General features: G+C 35.8%; 1 protein-coding gene and 1 long non-coding RNA gene across 3 annotated transcripts in view; one reads left to right on the top strand and one right to left on the bottom strand.

Annotated features, from left to right (window-relative positions):
• FSHR (follicle stimulating hormone receptor) overlaps positions 1-24,794 on the top strand; it is a 229,042-nt gene that overhangs the window by 12,336 nt on the left and 191,912 nt on the right. The window lies entirely within an intron of this gene.
• LOC116421364 overlaps positions 13,360-24,794 on the bottom strand; it is a 48,240-nt gene continuing 36,805 nt past the window's right edge. For both annotated transcript variants that reach the window (XR_004231699.1, XR_004231700.1), the window contains one exon: positions 13,360-15,940. This is a non-coding gene — a long non-coding RNA (uncharacterized LOC116421364). The remainder of the gene's footprint in view (positions 15,941-24,794) is intronic.

The following is a 24,794-nucleotide window of genomic DNA, read 5'->3' as shown; positions in this document are numbered from 1 at the left end:
TTCAGGGTAAGGTGACCATAAGCATGTTTGTAGGCATTCAATGAGCACTTAATAAATGCTTATTCCCTTCCTTTTCCCAGGATTTTTCCATCTACAAAATGAGGGGTTGGGACTAAGTAATCTCTAAATTGTTTTTTTTTTTTACTTTTTACTTTTAAATACTCAATTCAACAAATAAATACTTACTAGTCTATCTTAGGCACTAGGCTAGGTGAAAACAAAAAGGTGCAGATTTTCTAGGAATATGAATGCATTTTGTTGGAATAATTATGTGAATCACTCAGATCATGATCATTTGGTGCTGTGCTCTTAATAGTCTGTTGTTTTTCCCTACAACAAATGCTTAAGCATATGCTATGTGCATTGCCTGGGATCCTTAATTTCCTCTTGCTTATCAATTAAATTAGCTGGTATTTTTTAAATTTCACTATAGATTTGTCCTTTTAAGATAAAGGGGTAATCATGTATAAACTTCAATTATTCCTATTTTTTATATTAGGAGACAAATATTCAATAAAACTTAGTGATTTGCCTAATGTAATACAAATGAGGTTTTATAGTTGAATACAAAACTAGGTCTTTGGTTTGAGATCTAATGGTCCTATCACCACACTATACTACCTGCTAGAGTGGATGTGTCTTTTATTTGATTCAATAATATAAATGAAGTTTTAAGTCTCATGTTTGAGGCTATTGGGGAGAAAGCAAGAAGAAGACAGGTGTAATGTTAGTTCATTTTGTAGTGCTAAGCAAATTGCAATGAATCACACACAGTCATTTAGATTGGGAAATTAAACATTATGAAATGATTTGGGGTGGTTTCCAAATTGTCTCTGAAATCCAAGTCCTTGACTGACTTCGGGCGCAGTCCCACATCTGCTGTTGATGTATTGACATTGAAAACAAGAAAATAATTTTTAAAAAGCACATTCTCTGTGATGGCTAAAGTATGACATTTTCTCTAGCATCTGACCAATCAATATGTTTTAGAAGGTGGAAGTCCTTTCCATGGCTTTAGTTTTATTTTATTACTCTGGATTCGGGAATTTACCAGTACCTTCTCTTAATTTTTAATAGCCTTGTGCAGACAATGACACAATTGCATTCTGTAATATTCTGATTTAGTTTGGGGGAAGAGCTAAGGAGGGAAGGGAATTTGTAAATGCACTCTGCCTTATCAGTGGATATGATTTTAGTGGGGCTCAAAAGCCACTCTTCTAAAACCTCCTCTAAAGTTCTACCTGATCACAGTTGCCTATGATTCTTTTAAGTGAGAACAAAGCTGGGAATAAAGCTCATTTCTTAATTAGAGATGAAGAATATGCTCCAAATGCCCCTAGAAAAAGTAATCCACTGGGATTCACATAAAGGTATAAATGACTGAAACGAAATCTTTTCTGGAAAGCAGTGAAGAGAGCAAAAGGGCAATAAAAAGAACAAAGAAATTAGAAGGGATGTTGGGGTCACAGAATTGTCTTTGTCTATTTCACCTTTTGATCAAAGTTAAAAGTTGTGAGTATGTCAAAAAAAGGAGAATCTGTGTCTCAGCAGTGGAACTGAGAGCTCTCCAAAGGGCAAATGCATTGGGAGAAAGGAAAAAACTGTATTTGAAATGATATGACCTGGGTTTGAACTCTAGACTGTCACCCATTGCCTGTGTACCTTTCTTTGGACAAGGTCCTTAACTTCTCTGGGATCGAGTTTTCTCTTCTTCAAAATGAGAGGGCTGAATTTAAATGATCTCCAAAAGACCTTCTAGTTCTAAACTTTACAACACTATTATCTCACTTGCTCCCAAGTGAAGATTGCCCCATCAATTTTCTTTATTTTATTTTTAATTTATGAAATAAAAAATATTTTCATAACATAGTAGAATAAATAAAAAGAATTGCACATGAAACTGCAAATCTACAATGTACAACTAAAAAAGAAAAACATGAAGGCTGCTGCATTTCAGAACTTTAAATATCCATTGCCAGAATGGTTTCTCCTAACAGGAACATGCACAAATGTGGAACATGCACAAATTCCAAGAACTTGCTTTGTACTTAAAAAAGAAATAAAGGAGGCCTTCATTCTCTTTGGTCTATTGTTCCTTTTGGGGTAAAACATCACTGTACTATAAAACAAAATGAAGTAGGGAAGGGGATGGGAGTAAAGATGAAATGGGATACAAGAAAGTGTCTAAGTTTTAATGAAAGATTAATTTTAGGGTGATAAAAATAAAATCTTCTAAAATAGAATATCAAAATAGCCATCTGGAATACCTACCAAATTCCTGCTGCCTGACTGAAGAAAAATGACTTCTTAAAAAGTCTCATCATAAAAGTCTCCGAGTTTCTTCAGGGAGAACAAGAGCCTGTTGGCATTCATATAATTTTCTCTAAACAAACATCCTGAAACAAGTTAAAACAAAGCATTATACCTAGAGCAAAAAATTCCATAGGTTTTGAAAAGCATTTGTCTGCTCAAACTATCTGGAAGAGGTTCTCTAGAAATAGGTTCTGAACCTGAAAGTCCAGGTAGATATATAATATGTGTGTCCTATATTAGGTGGAAATTCAAGGCAATGTCAGGCAGGGAATCAGAGAAAGAAAACAGTTCCCCTAGGAAAACAAGATATAGTGATGAAAACGGTTATGGCTCTTTAGGGTGTTCAGCTGTAAAGAAGAAAAGTTGCATTTTTCAATAGAAATCCTAAGGTCAGACCAACTGGGTTTTTTTTTTTCTTCTTGCTGTTTGATTGTTTGTTTGTTTCTGATAGTCTAGCAGTGATAGTGATAGTTGCCGTTTACTATATGTTTTAAAGCTTGCTTTGAACAAATTCTCTCAGTTAAGCCTCATAACAACCCTATGAGGTAGAAACTATTCTTATTGTTAAGTCCTTTTTACCTATAAGGAAGTTGATAGAGAAGGGAGGGACTTGCCTATAAACACACAAATAAGAAGAAAAGGGGGGATTCAAGCCCAGTTCTCCCTGACTGTAAGTTTAGCCCTTTATCCACCATGCTGTTCCCTTCCTTAGGCTGCTGACAATGGCTTGAAGAAAGTGAAACAAATAAATGAGATAATATGGAGGTAGAACTGTCAAAATTTGTCATTGATTGGATAAGGCAGAGGAAATGAGTCAAATAGAGAAGCATCTATAGTGTACAATTTGACCCTAGAAACATATTTAAAATATATACACAATCGCTGCTTAGCTACTGCTGAAGCTTCACTGTTCAAAAGTGATCTTCACCAACCCTGCCGGGGAAGAGCTAAGTGATTCAGATCTGAACTCCCTGGTACCATTTATCCCTTTCCTTATCCACCATTGTTTCCTACTGCCTCTGAGAAAGTGTGTCAGTGAGTTGTTTTATTCTTCCAGTTTTCATTCTCCCAAGATTTCCCAAACAATATACCCTTCCCTGTCACCTTACCTTAATGTATATATATTGTCTCCTGCCTCCTATAGAATGTAAACCAATTTAGCAATGGTCTAGTTTGCTTTTGAATATGTATCCCCAGCCCTCAATCCAGTATATAGTAAATATCTAATAAAGTTTTTTTTTCATTCATTTATAAATAGATGTACACATAAACAATATTAAAATATATACATAAATAGAATGTTTTGAAAGATTTATGTATTGAGACTTTAGTCTTGGAACCCTTTATAATCTGTATTATATGTGTGCATGAATACATGTTGTGTAATAATAGCGAGCATTTATTAAACAAATAATATGAGCGAGGCACTGGAACACATACACACACAGGCAAAAACAAGGTTCTTGTTCTTCATCTCCTAATGGGAGAAACAACATGCAAACAAACATGTAAATACAAGATATGTACAAATGTAAATGGGAGGCACTCAATTTCTGTGATAAGACAGTAGTAGTATAAGAAATGCCTCTTCTAGAAGGTAGAATTGAAGAAATCCAGGAGATGGAGATGAAGAGGGAGAACAGTTCAGGGATAATAAGGAAGAGCTGGAGAAAAGGGATAGAGTTAGGTGATGGAACATCATGAACAGGAAATATTAAGTAGTTCAATATTTCTAACTCTTAGAATATATAGAGAGAAGTAAAGTATATGAAGACTAGAAAAATAGGAACTGCCCAATTTATAGATACCTTTAAAAGCAAAAACTGATTCTGAAAGTAATAAAGTGTTATAATAAGTGGAGTTAACTGACTGGAGATAACATGGTCAGTCTTACATTTTTGCAAAATTGATTTGGCAGCAGAGAGATTTGGGGCCTGGAATGGGGACCCTCGAGGCAGAGAAAATTAACAAAAGACTTTTATAGTAGTTTCTGCACAAAATGATGAGGGTAGCAATACCAAGGTAGTTACTGTAAGAATGGAAAAGTGATGTATGAAAGAGATGTTGTGAAGGTAGAAATGACAAGCCTTGGCCAATATTTGTATTTGAATGATGACTACAAGTAAGGAGTTAGTAATAACAATAAACTTTTAAGACACTGGGTGATTGGGAGGATGATGATCTTCTAGATTATAATAGGGAAGGTAGTGTAAAGGGAGGTCTAGTAAGGAAAGATTAAGTTTGTTTTGGACATGATGAGTTTGAGATGTCTACTGGACACCTAGTTCAAGATATCAAACAGACAGTTGGTGATGTGAGACTAAAGATCAGGAGAAAGGTTAGGGTTTGATCAATAGATTAAAGAATTATTTATATAGAGATGATAATTGAGGTCATCAGAATTCATAAGTTCAGCAAACTAAATAGCATAGAAGAAGAAAAAAACAGTCCCAGGAGAAAAGGGAGATAGATCCAGAAAAAGAAACTGAGAAGCCATCAGACAAGAATGAGAACCAAGAAACAAGATCGTTGCAAAAGTCTAGGGAGGCAACAATATACCAGAGAGGGCCAGATGTGAAAGAGTGCAGAAAAGTGAATGTGGATGAGGACTGAGAAAAGGCCATTAGATTTGTCAGTTGAGAAATCATTGAAATCTTTGGAGAGAATCATCTAGATTGAATGAAAGGGTTGGAAACTAAGATGCAGCAATCTTAGGAAATGTAAGAGGGGATGTGGAGGCACTGATTACAGAGGAAATTTAAAAGAGAAAGAGAGATAAAGATCAGGGATGGAGAGATTCAGTGAGATAGTTTTGTTTTTGTTTTGTTGTTAAGAGTAGATAAGTCATGAGCACATTTGTTGGCAACAGGGAATCATCCAATATATAGCGAGAGTTTGGAAATTAGTAAAAGAATGAGTATGATATAAATTTATGAAAGAGAACAGAACCAAGAGAATATTGTACATAGTAACAGGAACACTGTGCAATGATCAACAAGGATAGACTTAGCTCTTCTTAGCAGCACAATAATCCAAGATAATTCTAAAAGACTCATGATGAAAAATATCATACACATTCAAAAAAAGAATATGGAGTTTGAAATCAGACTGAAGCATACTATTTTCACTTTTCTTTTTTCATATTTGCTTTCTTGTGTTTTTTTCCTTTTATTTTGATTCTTTTTTTCACAGAGTGACTAATTTGGAAATATGTTTAACATGATTATACAGATATAACCTATATCAGATTGCTTACAAAATTTTTTTTAGGGAGAGGGGAAAGAAAGAAGAGAAAAATTTAGATCTCAAAATCTTACAAAAATTAATGAATACTATTAACTGTGAAAAAAAGAATGAGTACAATAAAAGAGGAAATCTACTGGAAAAGACAAGATACATTATTTGGGATTATGATTAAATGTAGAGATACTTGCCTCAGCAAAGAGGACGTCTTCTGCATGTGAAAAAGGACTAAAGGAGGAGATAGTGGGGGGAAAGAATGAGAGAAAGACTGTGAGATTGTGAGGGATGAAAAGTTAATATGGTAAATAGGATAGTGAAATTATTAAAGTTTTTTTTTTAAAAAAAAAAGGTTGTCTTGATATACATATGTATGTGTGCATGTAATGCATTGTCCTGTGTTGCTCTTTTTGTATTTAATTACATTTTCCCCAAAGAGACAGTAAGCTTCTTCAGGAAAGAAGTTATATCTTCTCCTTTTGTATGCCCCATGGGGCTTAGGATACAGATGAAAACTATAATCACCCAGTGAAGGCATCAACTAATTAAAATAGGACTACAAATGTTAGGTAGATCTTAGAAGAAGAAAAGAAAAAATGGAAATGGGAAAATTCCATCTTCTATCTCTTTTCATTTAATTTTATAATTCCTTAGCTTTTCATTCTTCCTCCTATTGCCCATTTTTGGGGAATCTTGCTCCTTACAGATTGACTAGAAGAATGAAAACAAAGGGAAAACTCAAGTTAATATTAATTATCAATTATTAATTAGTTGGCCTATTAATAATAACAGCCACTCACTTTAAGTTTTACAAAGCATATTACTTACAATATCCCTGTGAAATATGTATTTCAAGCTCTGTGATTCTTCTAATTGAAGAAATTAGAAATTGAAGAAGCTCCAAAATGACTTTATGACTTGACAAGAGTCACAAAGCTAGGAATCAGAACATTAGTCTTCCAACTTAGAGACTTGTAGCACTGGGAAAGCACATCATTGGATATCAAGAAAAGGAAAGCTGAAAAATATTATATAAAGACAGAATTGGAAATTCTTGATTTCATAAAAACTTCATTGATTCACTTACTGAAAACTTTTTCTGTGGACAAATTAGTCTGCTGGAAATGAGGGGAGTACAAAGATGAATAAGACACAAATCTTATCCTTCAGACCTCACCTATTAGACCATAATATGATGAAATCAGTGACTATGGCGACTATGGCTTGTCTAAAATTTTGTCTTCACTGGTTCAGTATACTATTGTAAAGTTGTTACTGTTCTTCTCATTCTAGAACACAAGTATTTTTTGCTAATTCAATCGTTCTCATACATTTTGATCTCAAGACCCCAAAGATATTTTGTTTGTGTGAATTTTATCTGTCAATATTTATTATATAAGAAATTAAAATGTCTTATTATTATGAAAATAATTTTAACTTCACAGACCTCTGAAATTGGTACCTGGATTTAATTTCAGAAATATGGTTTCTCAGAGAGCATTTTGGGAAGATAGTAGAGAAAGTCAAAAAATTCCAAGCAATCCAGATTTCCCCCCACAAACAAGACAAACTGTACCTCAGGGCAAATGTAGAGTGGTTAAATGCAAATTAGAATTGAGTCAGAACAGTGGTCCTCCTGGGACAATTGTGGAAGATTGGAAGAAAGATACCAAGAGGGAGTTTTGGTCCCTGTAAAGGGTAAACCTCTCCAGGGTAGTTCCATTAAAGCAACAAGCAAATCATGGGACTAGCTGGGTAGGGAGGTAGACTTGGCCTTAGCCACAAAGAACTTTCATCTCCCAGAAAATGTGGGGAGTCTGATGTCTGAGTCAGGGAAGATTGAGGGACCCTCTGCTACTAAGGAAAGCCAGACCCTGCTGTGCTGCTGAGGCTCTATCTTGGATGAGAACATACCTGGTGAGAGCAGAAGTAGTGAGTTAGAGACTTTGCTGTCTATGAATACTTACAGGAAGATGGAATTATTGGTTTGGGGTTACAGTTCAAAGGGCAGAACTGAAGGAGTACCATCCCCTACCTCAGAACTAACAGTGATTACACTCAAAAGCTCTGATTTAAAAAAAAAAGCAAGCAAAAGGGAAAAAACAGAAAGTTACTACAAGATTAGGGAAGACCAGGTTCATCTTCAGAGGAGAAAAGAAATAAAAATAACTTCTCCTACCCCAAAGAATAACATTAAATGTTTACCTGCCCAAAAAGAATTTATAGGGAACATGGTTTCTGTTTTCCTGATTCAGTCTGAAGGCATGAAACATCCCACCCAGTTTACTACTGTGGCTCCCGACTCAACCTTAGATGTAGTATATTTTTGAAGACCATTAAATCACTATGTCTTTTGCTATATTCTGTCCTGATTACCAGTTGTGTTTCCACAGAGAAGTTCTGCTTTTCTAGAGTAATAATGGTAATAATGATAATTTATGACAATACTAATAATGCCACCATGATGCTTTTTATTTTATTTTATCATTTATTTATTATTTTATTATATTTATTTATTATTTATTTTATTTGATGACAAGACTTGCAAATTAGGAACATATAGTAAACTGAGTAGTATATGCAGGAGTTTGAGTCAAGTGAAATATTTGTCCAAGTCCTTCATGATATCCTTGTCAACATTCTGTATTTTACTATAATGGATTTGTAATGTTGATCCTTCTAGTGACATAGATCACAATTCATCCATGTGAACACATTCTATACCACTCTTGTTCAGGATCTTCCACAAATTGTTCACAGAAAGTCCACATAATTTGTTAGGGACTTTCCCTTTCTCTTAACATCATGAGGATACCAGGGGACTATCAAACAATTGTCTCACTTTTTCTAAGTGATACACCCATCTTTTTTTTCTATTATACATTTCATTGAGACTATTTATCATAGCATAATATATTCAAAACTAAAATTCAACCATCTTATTTTACAGATGCGGAAACTTAGATACAGAGATGTTAAATGACAGGTGTATTAAGCTAGTGTATTAAGCATAACTTCAAATGTCTCTGACTCCAAGTCCTTTAAATCAGAATTGGAACACAGTACTTGACTTCAAGACCTGAGGTCTCTTCTCTATTCTATTTCTTTATTTGTTTTTGCTTTTAATATGCTACAACCTATTCACTCTCAATATGTATCTCTCCATTTCAGATTTTCAAAGATCATATTGTTTTATGACTTAAAGCCATATAACATCAGGAAAAAAATTTTTTTTTTAAAGAATGGGCCTTTGTTTCAGAGAAAAGTCCAAAGTGTTAGTAGGAAAGGATCATGGCATCAGAAATTTAGAATGAAAAAGAACCTTCAAGATCAGATAGTTCAACCTCTAAATTATTATAATAACTTTGAAATTTTCCAAAGGGCACATAACCTGCACTCCTATCATTCAATGCTGAGCTCAATTCTTTATCCATCAGTGGTATTTGTACTGATTGGCCAAATTCATAGCTTTTCTCTATAATGCATATTATAATCTGGACAGTAGGCAATTTTTATTTTCCTTCTTTTTCCATAGTTAGACTGTTATTTTGAATAGTTTCAGGATCCTTGGTATCTGAAGGAAATCCTTCTTCAACAAGCAATCATGCTTGATACTCTGCACAATAAAGGTAATTCACTTTGACAAACTCATGCTCCTCTGTTTTGAACAGATATTAATGAGAGTCATGAAATAAGTTGTTATATCTTTCAAGAACTTTGATATATACATACACCTTAAAGAAGAAAAAGCCCTTAAGATGGTGTTTAGTTCTACAAAATCAAATTTTTATAGTCAGAAAACTAAGTAAAAGAAACCAGAAAAAAAATCACAAGATCTTTTTTATCCACTTTATCTTTCAGTCAATTGTATAATGATAAAGATTTGAATTACTGTTGAATATTTTTAAAGTCAAATTTAAAGTCATATATATATATATATATATATATATATATATATATATATGTCCTTGGTATATGTATATAGATTAATCTCATACATTTTTGTGTAGATGGGAAAAGAGACCTTTGTATTAGTATTAACTGATGTTATCGATTGTCTTTTTGGAGTGGTAATAAAATCCAATATATTTCTACCTTGCCCTCCTGGAGATACCTGGAGAAGTATTTTCTCAACCTACTTAAAATTATTTTTCTCCTAAAATAATCTATTTTTTCATATTCTGGACCCAGTATAACTGCTTTTCCCATCTAAATTTCCCATGGTATCATTTCCATTTTCTTTATAAGAATAGCTAGGACTGTGATACCAGAGTCCAAATGCCATTACTTGACTATTTTAAAAATTGTGGTTCTGTTTCATCTTTCTTCTATTTGTTTCTTTCCTTTTAATTGCATCCTTAAAAACCTCAGATTTACTATTTAGTTCAGTCTGTTGCCAAGCTTCCTTTAAACTGTTTTTCCCCTTCCAATGCTTCTCTTTTTTATAAGATGTCATTCCTTATAATCTTCTAAACTTCTTCTCCATAAGATTTTTTAAATTAATCTATATTACAAATATATACATGTGCTGGGCTGCTATATATCTCCACTTGGGAAGTAAGTTGATTGTTTGGTAAGTTGTTTTTTAGGGTCTTTAGGGCTTAGTGAAGCAATTGACTTATTCCTCTATGAAATCATCATAATTAGAGATATCTTTCCTCCATTCATTTCATATTATTCAGCACCAATAACTTGTTTAAATACACTAGATTGGAACTGTTTTAGTTGAATGCCATATCATTTTCTCATTTTTATTCTTTATCAGTGTAGCGAAGATTGAGTTAAATGACACCATAGCTAAGTAGATTTGTAACTGGTTGAATGACTTACTGAAAGAGTTGATTAATTGATTGATGTCAACCTAGAGGACATTTCTAGTAGTGTGCAGTTCAGCTCTGTCCTGATTACAGTTTTTACTATCAAATCTTAGATGAAGACATAGAAATTAATTTTATCAAATGTATAAAGGACCCAAAGCTGGAAAAGAGATCTAATATGTTAGACCACAGAAGTGTGATGCAAAAAAAAAATCTTGACAAGTTGAATTATTGGCTGAAACTGACAGGAAGAAATTTACTGCATAGATATACACTTTGGTATAGAAGCAAATTTACCTGCACAGTTACAGGAGAGGGAAGACCTGACTTAGAGGAAGTTCATATGCAAAAGAATAAGAATTTACCATTGATGTAAAATTCAAAATAGCTCCAGAGTATAGCACAATTACCCCCCCAAAATTGAATATATTCTTAGGCTATATCAATAGCATCATAATACTTAGAATAAGGGACATAATAATAGTCAAACTTCATTTAGAGTATAATATTCAATTTTGTATACCATGTATTAAAGGAGCTATCAATGAGTAAATCCAGATGAAGGCAAGCAAAGCACCTGGAAAATATATTACTTATGGAATATTTGAAAATCACGGGATTATTTAACCAAGAATATGGTAGAAGGGATTCTTGAATTTAACAGAAGCTAATTAGATGACTTCTGAAATCCCTTCCTACACTAATTCTATTTGATTTGCAACCATTCCACTGTCTTTAAATTATTTCATATATAACCTAGCTTAGACATATTGTCAGGAGACTACATTAATCCACTAAATACTTACAACATTCCCAAAACTGTAGGCTCTTAAGAATCAGTGAAAAAATATAATACCTAGAAAAAAATATAATTTGTGCTCATTAGAAACCCTTATATATTGAGCACATAATAGGTACTCAAAATTTCCCTGTTGTTGAGATCTGCTTTTCCTTGGTAACTCAGTCCCTAACCTCAGTCCAAACAAGTAAAGTTTTGTTATCATTCACTTCATTTAGTCATGCCTTTGTTGAACTCACTACCAAAGTGTAAATACTCTATACTATACAAAATACTTTACCAAAATGTAGATACAGAAAAAGTCTAAAATATGGTCTCTGTCCTTTAGGAGTTTACAGATTTGAAATTTCTGCAGCCCTATCTCCTCCAGAGATAAGATGGGGACAAACTACAACAAAAGGGTAACTCCTTGAGGAATTTGAATGGTTTTCTTCTTTAAATAATTTCCAGGAAGGTACATTTAGCCTGTTACTAAAAAATGCAATTCTTATTCCTAAGTGGTTCTAATTATTTCCTTTTATTGAGAAAGATTTGAGGAGCAGGAAAACGTACTCCATCAATCTCCCCCTTCAGCCTCTAAGGCTGATGCCTGCAATCCAGAGCACTTCACTTGGGTGGAAACAAGAGGGGAGTTTAAGCAACAGCAAAATAAACAAAGCAGCAATTATGATTCGAGGGGGGTAGGAGTTATTTTCTATTCAGTCAAAAGGAATTGATTTCCCCTGGAGTGTCACTTACATCTTAATGATTATTGGAAGCAAGACAACTTAACAGAGCGATGCAAAAACAAAATTAGATGGGACTGCAGATCAGCAGCTTATCTTGACTGCTCACCTTGAAGGCAGAGTTAGGAAAACATAATAAATGGGGTGGCAAGATATTTAAAACCTTGCCTTTAAAAAATGTAGTTTCTCTGAAAAATGAAGGGGAAGGGGAACTATTAAACTCTAAAACAAATGCCAAGTACATTCTGAGAAAAAGCAATTCAGATAATTAGGGGCACCTTTGTCTGGCTGTGTCAAAAGACTAATTAAATTCATTTAAGGTTGAAGGGTTTTTCCCCTTTGGAAGGGGCTTCTTATTGGAAATTTTAAATGAGTGACCTTAGGTCCTAACATTATGGCTATCTCGTTATTTCTGGGTAAGTTGAGGTAGATGTCTATCTGTTCTGTTCTGAAATGGTTCCCAACTACTGAAATTTGTCTCAGTGAATGGTGGCAGAATGTAATCTGCTTTATAATTAACCTTATAAGGAGTTTAAAAAAAACCCTTAGAAGGACCCTTTTAATGGATATATATCTCCTGACATGAGCCAGCCTGTTATAGTCCATTTCTTTGTCTAGCCCCACTGCCAAGGTCCTAGAATCTTTTTACGTCTAGGAGTCACTTCCCAGAGAATACTTGTCAAACAGTGTCTTTCCTGTTTGGGTAAATCAGTGTACTCAATAAGCCTCAGAATCCTAGTTTAATGATCATCTAATCCCAGCATTTAACTCCATCTCCAAATGCACGGGGGCTATAGGCAGGAGTCTGGAGAACAGGTTGCCCCATTTCACAATGTACAGGCCCTGTGTGATGCATAAAAATTCCTCTGACCATCCCCTATGTTAACCTGCCATTCCCAGTTACAGTTCTGACTTCAGAAATAAAGTTATCATCATATAATACTAATTGCATTTGAAAGCTGATTTTCCTTACTTCAGATAGTATTTGGAGCCTTTTCAGATTGCCCCCCTACCTGGAATACCATGCTTTTTCTCCCACTTATCTAAATCTTACTTTTCACTTAAAGCCTCACTTCAATTCTATCTCCTCCTTAAAGCCTTTCCTGACCACTCCAGGATACACTTCTCCAACCCCCTACAGTACTTCAAGTTTCTATGACTTATCTGGCATTTAGCAGATCTTGTCTTGTAAATATTGCTTCCCTGATTGTTAGTGAGTTGGGGCCATATGAAGAAGAAGGAGAAAAAAGAAGGAGGAAGAAGAAGGAGGAAGAAGAAGAAGGTAGAAGAAGAAAAAGAACAACAACAACAACAACAAGAAAAGAAGAAGAACAAGAACAAGAACAAGAAAAGAAGAACAACAAGAACAAGAACAAGAAGAACAAGAAAGAGAACAAGAAGAAGAAGAAGAACAAGAACAAGAAGAAAAAAGAGAAGGAGGAGGAGAAGGAGGAGGAGGAGAAGGAAGAGGGGGAGGAAGAGAAGGAAGAGGAGGAGGAGGAAGAGGAGAAGAAGCAACAGCATGAAAATAGAGCCTACTTTGTTCCAAGCACTATGGTAAACATGGGATACAAAAAGAGGCATGACAGTCACTGCCCTCAAACAAATATATACAAAGCAAGCTATGTACTGGGCAAATAGGAATTCATTAATAGAGGGAAGGCACTAGAATTAAGAAGAATTGAGGAAGGTTCAAGGTGAGCTTTTATTTGAGACTTAAAGGAAACCAAGGAAATCAAAAAAGGGAGAACATCCCAGGTATGTGGGGACAGACAGACTGGACTGGAGCCATTTACCTTCACAAAAACCATTGGAGTTAGGTGGTGGTTTTCTTGTTTTTGTTATGATTATTCCCATTTTATACTTGTAGAAACTGAGACAGAGGCTAAGTGACTTGCCCCATGTCACACAAATGTCTGTGGCCAGATCTGAACTCAGGTTTTCTTGACTCCAGGTACTCTATCCCAAGGAGATGTCCCAAATAGCCGTCCCAAATAGCCATAAGCTTCTTGGCAGAATGGTCTCATTTCCCCCAAAAACCTGATTCAGCCTGTCCACACAATTAAGACTCATCACTGGCTGGCCTTCCTGGCCAGGGAGATAACATACTGTCCTTTTAACATCTCTCCCATGCTACATATTTTGGGAGAAAGGACTGTGGGGAAGCTGATCTATCTGAATATTGGAGGGAGAAGAGCTTTTGGCTTAAAGTCTGCTTTGTACAACTCACTAGCACCCTATTACTGAAATTACTTCTGCCAAATAGGACAATAAATGCACCAGGGAAAGGTCATTCTGTCTGTGTCTTGGGCAAGAGAGAATGAGAATGTTCTTTCTTTTCTATCCTACAAAACCAACAGGGAAAGTATAACTAGTGCTGGTGTTTTCATTTCCAAAATGCCTTGTTCATCACATCAAAATGTTTAAGGCACCGTTTTGCCTGCCAAGAGGAGCAGTTAAATAGTCTTATTTTGTAGGTGATGGAGCCATTACCATTCACCAGACCAATATTTAGGACATATGCACTGAATTATTTAAGCCTCATAATGCATGCAGCAAATAGCAAAGTAAAAAATGTTATGAATAACTTCACTATGATAACATTTGTTTCCTCTGGGCTCCTGGATTGCTCTCCTTCATTCAAGGGCATTTCTGTAAGTGTCAGGAGATCCATCCCAAACCTCCAATCTCTCTCCTGCTCCTACTTCATCAACCCTTCCTTGCTCCCTCTTTAGGGAGCAGGAAAAGGAACATTGGAATTTTTGTGGCAGCCTGGAGCTGTGTCCTGGTCGAAGACTGAGTGTGTCTTGGGAGAGAAGGGAATGGTATTTTATGCATGAAAGGGAATCAGACTTTTTTTTTCTCTCTCTCCCAAAACCCAACTAACTGCCAAAGAAGCTGACACAAACTAGCTAGGAGCTTTGTTTGTTGCTCAAGTGAAAGGAAAAAAAACAGAGCTTTTCTAAGATATAAGTCTGAAGGGGATGACCATGTCATATCTCTTGCTCATGAGCAACAATTATTTTCTTCAAAATTAGATGTAAAGTCTTCTATTTGGTATTTAAAGCTCTTTATAATCAGACCACTTCCTACCTTTCCAGATTTCTTATGGCTTATTCCTCTCTATCTACCTTAGCATTTCTATTTCCCCATTTCCACAGGAAGCCTGTGTCCTTCCACTGGCTGAACCCAATGCCTGCATACCCACAGACATATATGTGTGTCATACACAGGCATTATACACATGTATGTATACATGAATGCATGTGTGCACATATACATGTATGCATATGTATGGGATATATACACAAGTGTATATATGCTTGCATGGATGTATGTACTGTGAATGTGATATATATATATATATATATATATATATATATATGCATTTTTTTATTTTCTCTAAGACTCATCTCAAATCTCATCTTCAGTAAGAAACCATTCCTAGTTCCCCTTTGGGCCTGATGTCTTCCCCTACACAGAATTGCTTCACATTTGCTCAACATAGATCCTGTTAGGTATTTATTTAGCATTTAACACCTAATGGCAAAACATGAGTGTGTGTATATATATATATATATATATATTTTCAAGTGATTCAAATTTTGACTTGATATAAGAAAAATGTCTTAAATACCAAAGTTATTCTAAAGTGGAAAGGTCTGTTTTGGAAGGCAGTTCATTTTCAGGGTATATGGTGTTCATATACTTCTGGTGGGGGGGGGGGGGTTCACCACCTTTGGTGTCTCTGTAGCACTCAACTCTCACCTGTGGCTCCAAGAAGCTATAGGTGGTCAAGATTGCAGGTAACCAACAGGACTCAAATCTGTCAGTGAGTTATAAGGATGTCTACCCCAAGCCTGCAAAGACTTCTAGCAGAATACACAGGTGAGAACAGTTGTTCCTATGGCCTAGAAAGCAGCTAAAGCAGGTCCTGGGGAGTGCTTAGAATTTACTCATACATGGAAGACACCAAGGCTATCCACTGCATCTCATGTCATTGTCAGTCTTCTCAACTTTTGTCTTGCCACTGGATTTTGATGATTCTGGAAAAGAAAATGAGGATTAGGACTTTTTCTAGCTCCCTTATACAAAATTCAAGCACAAGTCAAGACATCACCCATCAACTACTATTTTACCCCAACATGATGATGTCATTTGGACTCTGAAAATGAAGGATGAACAACAATTGGGAATAAGAAATTTCGATTATTGTTGTTACTATTCATTTGCTTTTGCCTTTGTATTTCCAGTGTTTTATATAGTCCCTGGCACATGCTACATACTTAAGCTGTTTGTTGACTGACTAGTCAAGTATTATCAAGTGCCTAGAGGAAGAGAAGGTTATAAAGAGGTCATGGATTTGCTGGGGCTATATGCCCCAGGTACGATTATAAACATTTATCTTGAGTAACTCCATTTTATTCTGTATCCTCATTAGGGAATATATATCCCATCCCCAAAGCCTTTTCTGTCCTATTTCCCAAAGCTTTCCCCCCAGCACTATAGTTTTAGTTCATGATTGCTTCAGGATAGTCTCTCATCTCAGCTACAAAATTAAAATGAAACGAGACACTCAGATATCCGATGGTTAACAAAAGGGAACTTAGGTAACCATGTCAGAGGAAAGACATTGAGAACAGCAGGCTACTCTGTAAAAACACATCCTTGGTTCAATTAGATGTACTATGGTGCCCATGGTAGTTCACTGGTAAAGCCTCACAGAGTATCTGGAGCTACTTATGCCCTGGATATTTTGTGCAGGTGACCAAGCCTTTATTCCTCTGAGTCTGGAGGAGAGTTTCAATGAATTTGAGTAAAATTTCCTAGTCTACATTGTGGGGGAAACTTGCTAGACATTCCGCTTATATCACAAGGATGATATGACATACAGTTTTTTAAAAAACCAGAATAAACAACTGTGCACTACAAGTATATCAAAGAACTGCAAACCAAATACTATGTAAAGTCCAATGTAGGGAAAAGTCATTGCCAGCTGGGCAATCCATGGAAGACTTCATGGAGGAGGTGGTCCTCTGAGCTCAAGTTAAAAGAATGGGTAGAAAGTCATCAGGAATAGCCAGGTAAAGGACTGAATAGCATGCTTAACCTAGAGTAAGAAAATTACATATTCCTAAATCCAAATATGGCTTCAGATACTAGCTCTGTGATCCTAGGCAAGTCACTTAACCCTGATTACCTCAGTTTCCTCATCTGTAAAATGAGGTGGAGAAGAAAACAACAAATTACTCCAATGTCTTTACCAAGAAAACTTCAAATGGAGAAATTATTGAACAACAAAGCACAGCATGAATTCAACAAAGGGAAGAAAGGCAATCCAGATACCGCAAACAGCCTAAGTATAAATAGAGAAGATTACTGGATGAAAGATTTAGAACTGATTATAGACTAACTCGCATCCTAGCTCAACTACTATATAGCTATGTGACCTTAGGAAGTTATTTAACCTCTCCCTGCCAATATTCTCCTCTATAAAATGAGTCTCTAAGGTCCCCTGTACATGTAATGTTGAATGATTGCTTGTGCTTTTTAAGGCAAAGACTCTTTTCCCCTCCTACTACAAAGGCTTAGGAAGATATATAGTAAACTCTTGGTAATTGTTGAATTGAATTAATTTGAATGGAGAGGAGGATAAGGAGCTTTCTGCCCCTAAGAGAAGTGAGGGAATATTTCTATGTTCAAGGACAGAGGCTTCTACCAGGCAGAACTTTCTCATTTGGCCATGGACAGAATACCCCATATGCTGAGGTTTTATTTCCTCTTGTTGAGGTTTCAGGTATGTGTCATGGTGTTACCTCTGTAACACTGTAACAGGTTTGACTTTCTCCAACCCCAGCAAAAGCATTTTAATGAGATTTACACACTCATTAGATGGGTTGAACTCCCAGAAGGAGTCAGCAGCCCAGCAAATCCAGACAAGGATTTTTAGAGTAAATTTTCTGATTACATTACATAATATGTCAATTTTGAGGTTATAGGAGGAATTGATTAACATGGGGAGGTCCTAAAGCCATGGTAGAACTGCACAATTACCCAGAATACATACAGAAAAATCCACTTAAGGGGATATTAATGTGTGGTAATGATATTATACTTAGCCTGACTCCACCATAAGTTCACCCGAAGGACAGCAAAAAAGGAGAATGCACAAGTGCCATGTCACGGGAAAGATTAATTCAAGTTTGTGGTTTAATGTCCTGGTCTATATCCTACTGGTGCTACTTTCTTATTGGTTGATTTCTGTGGTATGTCTAAAGTTGATGGATGATGAAATTATAGGCTATGTAGAACTGTATCTGTACCTGTCAGCTAATGATTGAGGATTTCCATGGGGTTTGGGCTGGGGTGGGGGGGGGGGCTGGGGGCAACAATCAGGATCTCATCACTCTCATATTTCTTCCCTTTCAATCTCTATCTCTCAAAGGAGCATTTCAAGGAATCCTTGTTCCTTGAAATCCAGTTCAAACCAATATATATTTATTAGCTGCATACTATGTGAAAAGCTAGGCAATGAGGAAAGAAGAAGAAAATGAGAAGAAAAAAATAACAGTTCCTGCCCTCAAGCTCCTTATATTCTATTTGAGGTATATAACATATAAACAGACAAAAGTATAAACTTGATAAATATAGAGACAAATATTTGAGGAATGAAAAAAACCTTAGCAACCATGAAGAGCAAGAAAGCCTTCTCCTAAAACAATTGAGATCGACAGAAATAAGGAATTCTATAGAGTTAGGAAGATTATATTTTAATTGTAGAGGCAAATTAATATATATGAGATACATCCAAAATAGAAACAATGTAATTTTAGAGAGGAAGATACTAGTAAGTACAAGGAGGGAGGACTGGGTAGGAAGATTATATTTTAATTGAAGAGGCAAATTAATATAAATGAGATACTAGTAAGTACAAGGAGGGAGGACTGGGTAGGAAGATTATATTTTAATTGAAGAGGCAAATTAATATATATGAGATACACCCAAAATAGAAACAATGTAACTTTAGAGAGGAAGATACTAGTAAGTACAAGGAGGGAGGACTGAGTAAAGCCTTTTGTAGAAGGTTAAGGATTGAGTGGATTCTGCAAGGAAAATCAAAAATGTATATTTGTGATATATACACAATCTGTGATATAGTGTGCAAATAATATTTGCCCTCCTCTCCACAATTTGATTGTAAACTCCTAGAGAATAAAAATTGTGGGTTTTTTTGGTTTTTTTTTTAATAATTTTATGTATCTTGTACATAATAGATGTCTGTTGATTTGATGCTGTTTTCTTTTTTGTTTTAGCTAATTGTTTGATCTACATTTATGGAATAAAGCAAACATTTCTATAACAAAGCAATGAATAGAACACTGACTCTGGAGTGTAGAGGATCAAAATTCAAATCTAGCTCCAGATATGTACTAGCTATGTGATCCTGGGAAAGTCACTTAACCATGTTTGCCTCAGATCTCATTAAAATAAACTAGAGAAGGAAACGGCAAAGTACCCTAGTATTTTTACCAAGAAAACCTCATAAAAAAGAGGTCTCAGAGAATTGACCTCAACAACGAAACTTCTCTACCTATGACTACAATATCAAAGTTAGCAATTGTCCTTGGCAAAAATGTTTTGAGCATCTTCTCTTCCATGTGCTCAGAATTTTCATGTTGCCTTTTTTTTTATCCTGTATTCACATCAAATTCTCAATGCTCCTCATGGAAGCATCCCACGTATATCCACTCTCTGTACCAGCATCCCGACTCCTTATAGTCTCTGTTGGCACAGGGCTCAGCTTGGAACATTTTGTCCGAAGTTATGACTACTTAGGGTTTCTTTTATGCACAGCTTGATTTATCATTTCCTTTCTCAACTTCAGGTTTTGGGATGACAGTAATGGGAGACAAAGTAAATGAATATGATGTGGTCGGGGGAGTGAGGGGGAGGGCAAGGGAAGGGGAAGGCAGAAATAAGGGAAGTGGTCCCTTCCAGCTCTAACAATCTCTGATGTTATTATTCTGGTCAGAGAAGGAAAAGAATCATCACTAAGGTGGAGAAAGGTGGAAGAAAGCAGCAGGATGACAAACTCTCTCTACTTTATCATTCTGCCCAAGGCCAAACCTTTCTTATAATATTGGATGTGCTTTTTATTGGATGCTGACCTAATTTACAAGGCAAGTGCCTGCTTCCTATTCTGTTGTATATGAAGGGCAAAAATATTGTATCCATTTACAGTATTTGTTCCTCAAACCACAATATTGATGGTCAAACTAAAGTCTTGAGTAGCGTATATGTGTGTGTGTATTTGTGTAATATATATATATATATATATATATATATATATATATATATTTTAACCTTTCCTTTTTCTTTGACTTTGTTCTCTTCTGCCTCTCTGATATACCTATATCATTGATTTACTAACTTAAGAAAAATAATATCTAGAAGAGACCTGAGAGATCATTTAGTCCAGGAACTTGTAAATTGGGTCTGATGAATACATTTCAGGGGGTCTATGAATCTGAATAGGAAAATAAATTATTTAGTTATAATTGGTTTCCTTTGTAATCCTATGTATTTTATGGATTTAAGGATTTAAAAACATTTTTTCAGAGATGGGTTCCATACAATTCTCCAGATTAACAAAAGTCTAAAATATACCAAACATTAAGAATCCTTGCTCTAATCCAACCCCCTCACAAAATCTTATCTTTGGAAAAGAACTCAAAGGCAATCATCCAGCTTATATCTGAACAAAAATTATCTCTTGGTGAATAGTTGTTGATAGTCATGAAAAGGAAGGTGGGCTTCAATACCCACAATGATTTTCTCTTCAGTGATGATTTTGGAGGCTTCTGCTTTATGGATTTGGATGTCTGGAGGGGGTGCTCCTGTGTGTATTAATAATTGTTGCTAGTGGTGATGAGAAAGGTGGGTCCTCTCCATATAATGATTTTCCCACTCAGTGATAGTTATGGATACTGGGCTGAAAGCACTTCTGGTGATTTGGAAGAGAGTATACTGCCAAGAAAGATAAGATGACTTTCCTTCATATGGAAGTCTTCCAAGTACTTGAAGACAGCTAGCAAGTGCTCAATAAATCTCTTTTCCATGTTAAGTATCTGCAAGCCCTTCAAGAGATAGCTGTAGGTTCCAGAAAAGGATAGCAAGAGCACTAGATCTAAAGTCTGGAGACATTTATAATTGAAATCTTGCTTTCATATAGTACTAGCTCTGTGACCATGAACACATCATTGAACATCTCTAAGTTTCACCTTTCCATAAAATAGGGATGACACTACCTTTAACAACCATCTTGCCTGTTGTTGCTGGTCAAAGGAGACAATACATATATGTTGTTGTCATTGTTGTTCAGTCATTTCTGACTCTTTGTGACCCAATTTTGAATTTTCTTACCAAAATTCTGAAGTGGTTTGTCATTTCCTTCTCCAGCTTGTTTTTATAGGAAACTGAAGCAAACAAGGTTAGGAAGTGTCTGAGGCTAGATTTGAATTAAGGAAGATGAATTTTCCTGACTTCAAGCCTAGCATTCTATCCAGTGTGCCACCTAACTGCCCCAATGGATATGTAGCACTTTTCAAATCTTAAATTGCTAAGTAAATGTCAGTTATCATTACATCTCTCACAATCATCTTCTGGACATGTTTCAACTTGGCTACATCTTTTCTAAAACCACAGCAACCAGATATAAACAAGTATTTGTCAAGTGATAAGAATAAGACCCAGAAAGGCTTGATGTAGGGCAGCTGAGGCAATGAAAAGGAGGAAATAGAATAGGAATAAGAAAAGAAAGGCAGAATCCAAGTTTGATAAACACAAGTCATATAAAAACCTCTAAATCCCCAGATGCTAAACAGCATAATGAACACAGGTGTACAAAAGTCTCGTGACATGGTGATCTCAATCAGCAAGAATTATTTATTAGGCAATTATGATTTACTTAATATGATGATATGTACCAATAGGAGCTCAAAGAAATAAATTATATAGTCTCTGCCTTCAAAGAGCATATGGTATATCTAAGGAGGCAGAATTTATATTCATAAAATAATGAGAACATTTAAGGATTGTAGGGTCAGGAAGTACAATGAAAATTCAGAGAAGGGATCGATCTGTGGAGGTTGAACTCACCAAGCAATCGATATGCAGGAGGCGAGACATTATGACAGTTGGAAAAAAAGAAAGAAGTGAAAGGAAATTTTAGGTAAAAAGGCACATCATAAGCAAAGACAAAAAGGATATTTATGTTTGGGAACAACAAGAAAACCTTTCCAATGAATCGCAGAAGAATTTGGACTTGTCCAAAGGGAACCCTTGCACATTTAAAAGCAAGGAAGGTGTGATAAAGCAATACTTAATGTGTTTAGTCTGGCTACATATGTTTTGAGGGAAAAGAAGCTGGAGTTGGGAAGACCAGACAACAAAGTGTTTGGATAGTCCAGGCGGGAAAGGATAATGCCCTGGACTAGAGTGGTAGTTACAAGAAAAGAGATATAAAGTGAAATAAAAGATACGTTTTAAAGAAAACAGTAACTATTCTTGTCTGGCTGATCTACATCTAGGGATTCTGGTATCTGGAGCTGATTGATTTAAGAGAAGAAGCAAGAGCACTTACATAAAATATCCTGGGGCACAGCCCTGTGATGGAGTGGAATGTCAGACAGTCCAAACTTCCTTTGTATGAAAGGAGGAGAGATGATGGAGAGACACACACACACAAACACACAGACAGACAGACAGACAGACAGACAGACAGACAAAAACAAAGAGAGAGATACATAGAAGAGACCCAGAAAAAGAGGAAGACAGAGAGACAGGGAGGAAAGTGTCATAAGTGTCCCCCATTTCCAGGATTATTCTTTCCTGACTGAATACAGTGAGACCATCATTCAAGAAGTAAGCCTAATGTCTCCAATATTAGCCTAATAGTTATTCATCAGCTTTGGACTTCCCAATTTTTAGGAGGTAAAGGAGTGAGGGGGAGGCCACAGGAAGGGGATATGGCAGAAGGGAGGCCCTAGGAGAAAGATGAGACCCTGAGGGTAGCTACCTAGGGGCAACCAAAGGGACAAGACAAAGTGTGTTGTGTAGTTCTGAGCTAGTAGAAGTATATGAGGCATGGGACTGTCAGGGTCCAGAACTGCCATAGAAGAAAGCAGATCCCCATCTCCATCCCCATCCCTATATATTGCTTCCCTGACCCTACCCTATAAGGTCTCTTAGAGACTTTACAACTTTGGACAAAAGTCAAAGATGATCCCTCAAAGATGATTCTGAGTCAAAATGAACTTCTAGATGAAGATATTAACCGATGAGTTCAGCAATCTGCATATGTGCAACCCTTTAGATTAATTTTCACCGGAGGACATTGCCATGTATCCTTTTGGGATCCAGGAGGATTACAGTTTGACTTGCCATAAATAGGCCTGGGATGCTCCCCACAAGATTCCTGTCTTCTGTGCAGAAAGGCTCCTATGGGTCAGCCACTTCATTTCCAGCTCTTTCTTTCTGGCTTGTAGTCACAAAGAAGCCAGCTCAGAGCATGCTTTAGGCAAAAAATACTTTATCCCAAAGCTGAAAAGAAAAGAGGAATTTACCTCTCATGTAGTCAATGCCAGTCTTTCTGAAGCACCAAAGACATGATAAAAGAAAATAGGCTACGGCAAGAGCTCTGATTCTTTGGTTATGAGCAATTTGCAATGGCGCGTGCCCCGCCTGACTGAACAGGCATTCATGAAGGAGAAAAATAAAGGGGGATGTGATTGAAGTGCTTTGAGTTTAAAAAAAATAAATAAATGTGGGAGAAAATAGCGTTCTAGGCAGGGGAAGATCACATTTTGTCTTGAAGAAACAGATCACGTAAAGGACAAGACAGAAAAGAGGCACTGTCCTATGGATATTTTTCTTTTTAAAAATAACTTTTGCTATAAAAAATGAAAGGACTAGAAACTTTGAAGTGGTAGAAGCCAGTCTTCTGAAGACAGACTCCTATAGTGGAGTCAGGTGTCCATGCATGCAGCATGGAGCCCTGGTGTATATTCTTTTCTTTGCTAACACCAGGAGATTTCAGAATATCATCACATTATTGGTGGCAAAAGGGTGGCAGCAGAAGTTATATTATATAAAAGTTATACATACTCCATAAGTTTTATATACAGTAGATCTGATTTGCAGAGTTTTGACCAGTTCTATAAGAAGAATTTCCCTTTACAAGGAATTCCTAAGAGGTCCTTAATTAACTAACCAACAATACTGAATACTTATCTCCCCAGAGGGAACATGACATCATAGAATGATGAATTTATCATTATCATTATTAATATTAAAATTGCATTTACATTGTACTTTAAGTTTTTCAAAACCCTATGCAAACATTATCTTAGATTTCCATGTATTTTATCAGCTAGGTTTAAATCCCATTGCTTGAGTTTACTAGTGATATATTGATATAATTTATTTGATCTCTTTGAAACTCAGGAAATTCTTTGTGACTTAATATCAATAGCTAGCATTTATATAGTGCTTTAAATTTTGCAAAGTGCTTTATCTAGATCACTTATCTGTCATCTAGATCATTAGATGCTCTTATTAAATCACAGATCGAGTGGTCAAGTTATTGGGTCTCTCTCTCTGATAAAATCATAGATCCTTAATGTAGTGCTATATTGACTATGTTTCTAGAATTAGTCTGGGAGTTGTAGGCAGAATGAGCTAATGATGAAAACAGAAAATGCTATAGTTCTACACTGTAGAGCCAAAAAAAGACCTGGGTTCTAATTTTAATCTTGCCATTTTCTTTTTTTTTTTTTTCTTTTTCTTTTTTTTTCTTTTTTTTTTTTTTTTTTTTTTTTTTTTTTTTTTTTTTTTTTTTTT

This window comes from Sarcophilus harrisii, chromosome 2 (genome assembly GCF_902635505.1).
Source record: "Sarcophilus harrisii chromosome 2, mSarHar1.11, whole genome shotgun sequence".
NCBI classification, from domain to species: Eukaryota; Metazoa; Chordata; class Mammalia; order Dasyuromorphia; family Dasyuridae; genus Sarcophilus; species Sarcophilus harrisii.
Note: the sequence above shows the minus strand (reverse complement) of the source record. Positions and strands in the feature narration are given on the sequence as shown.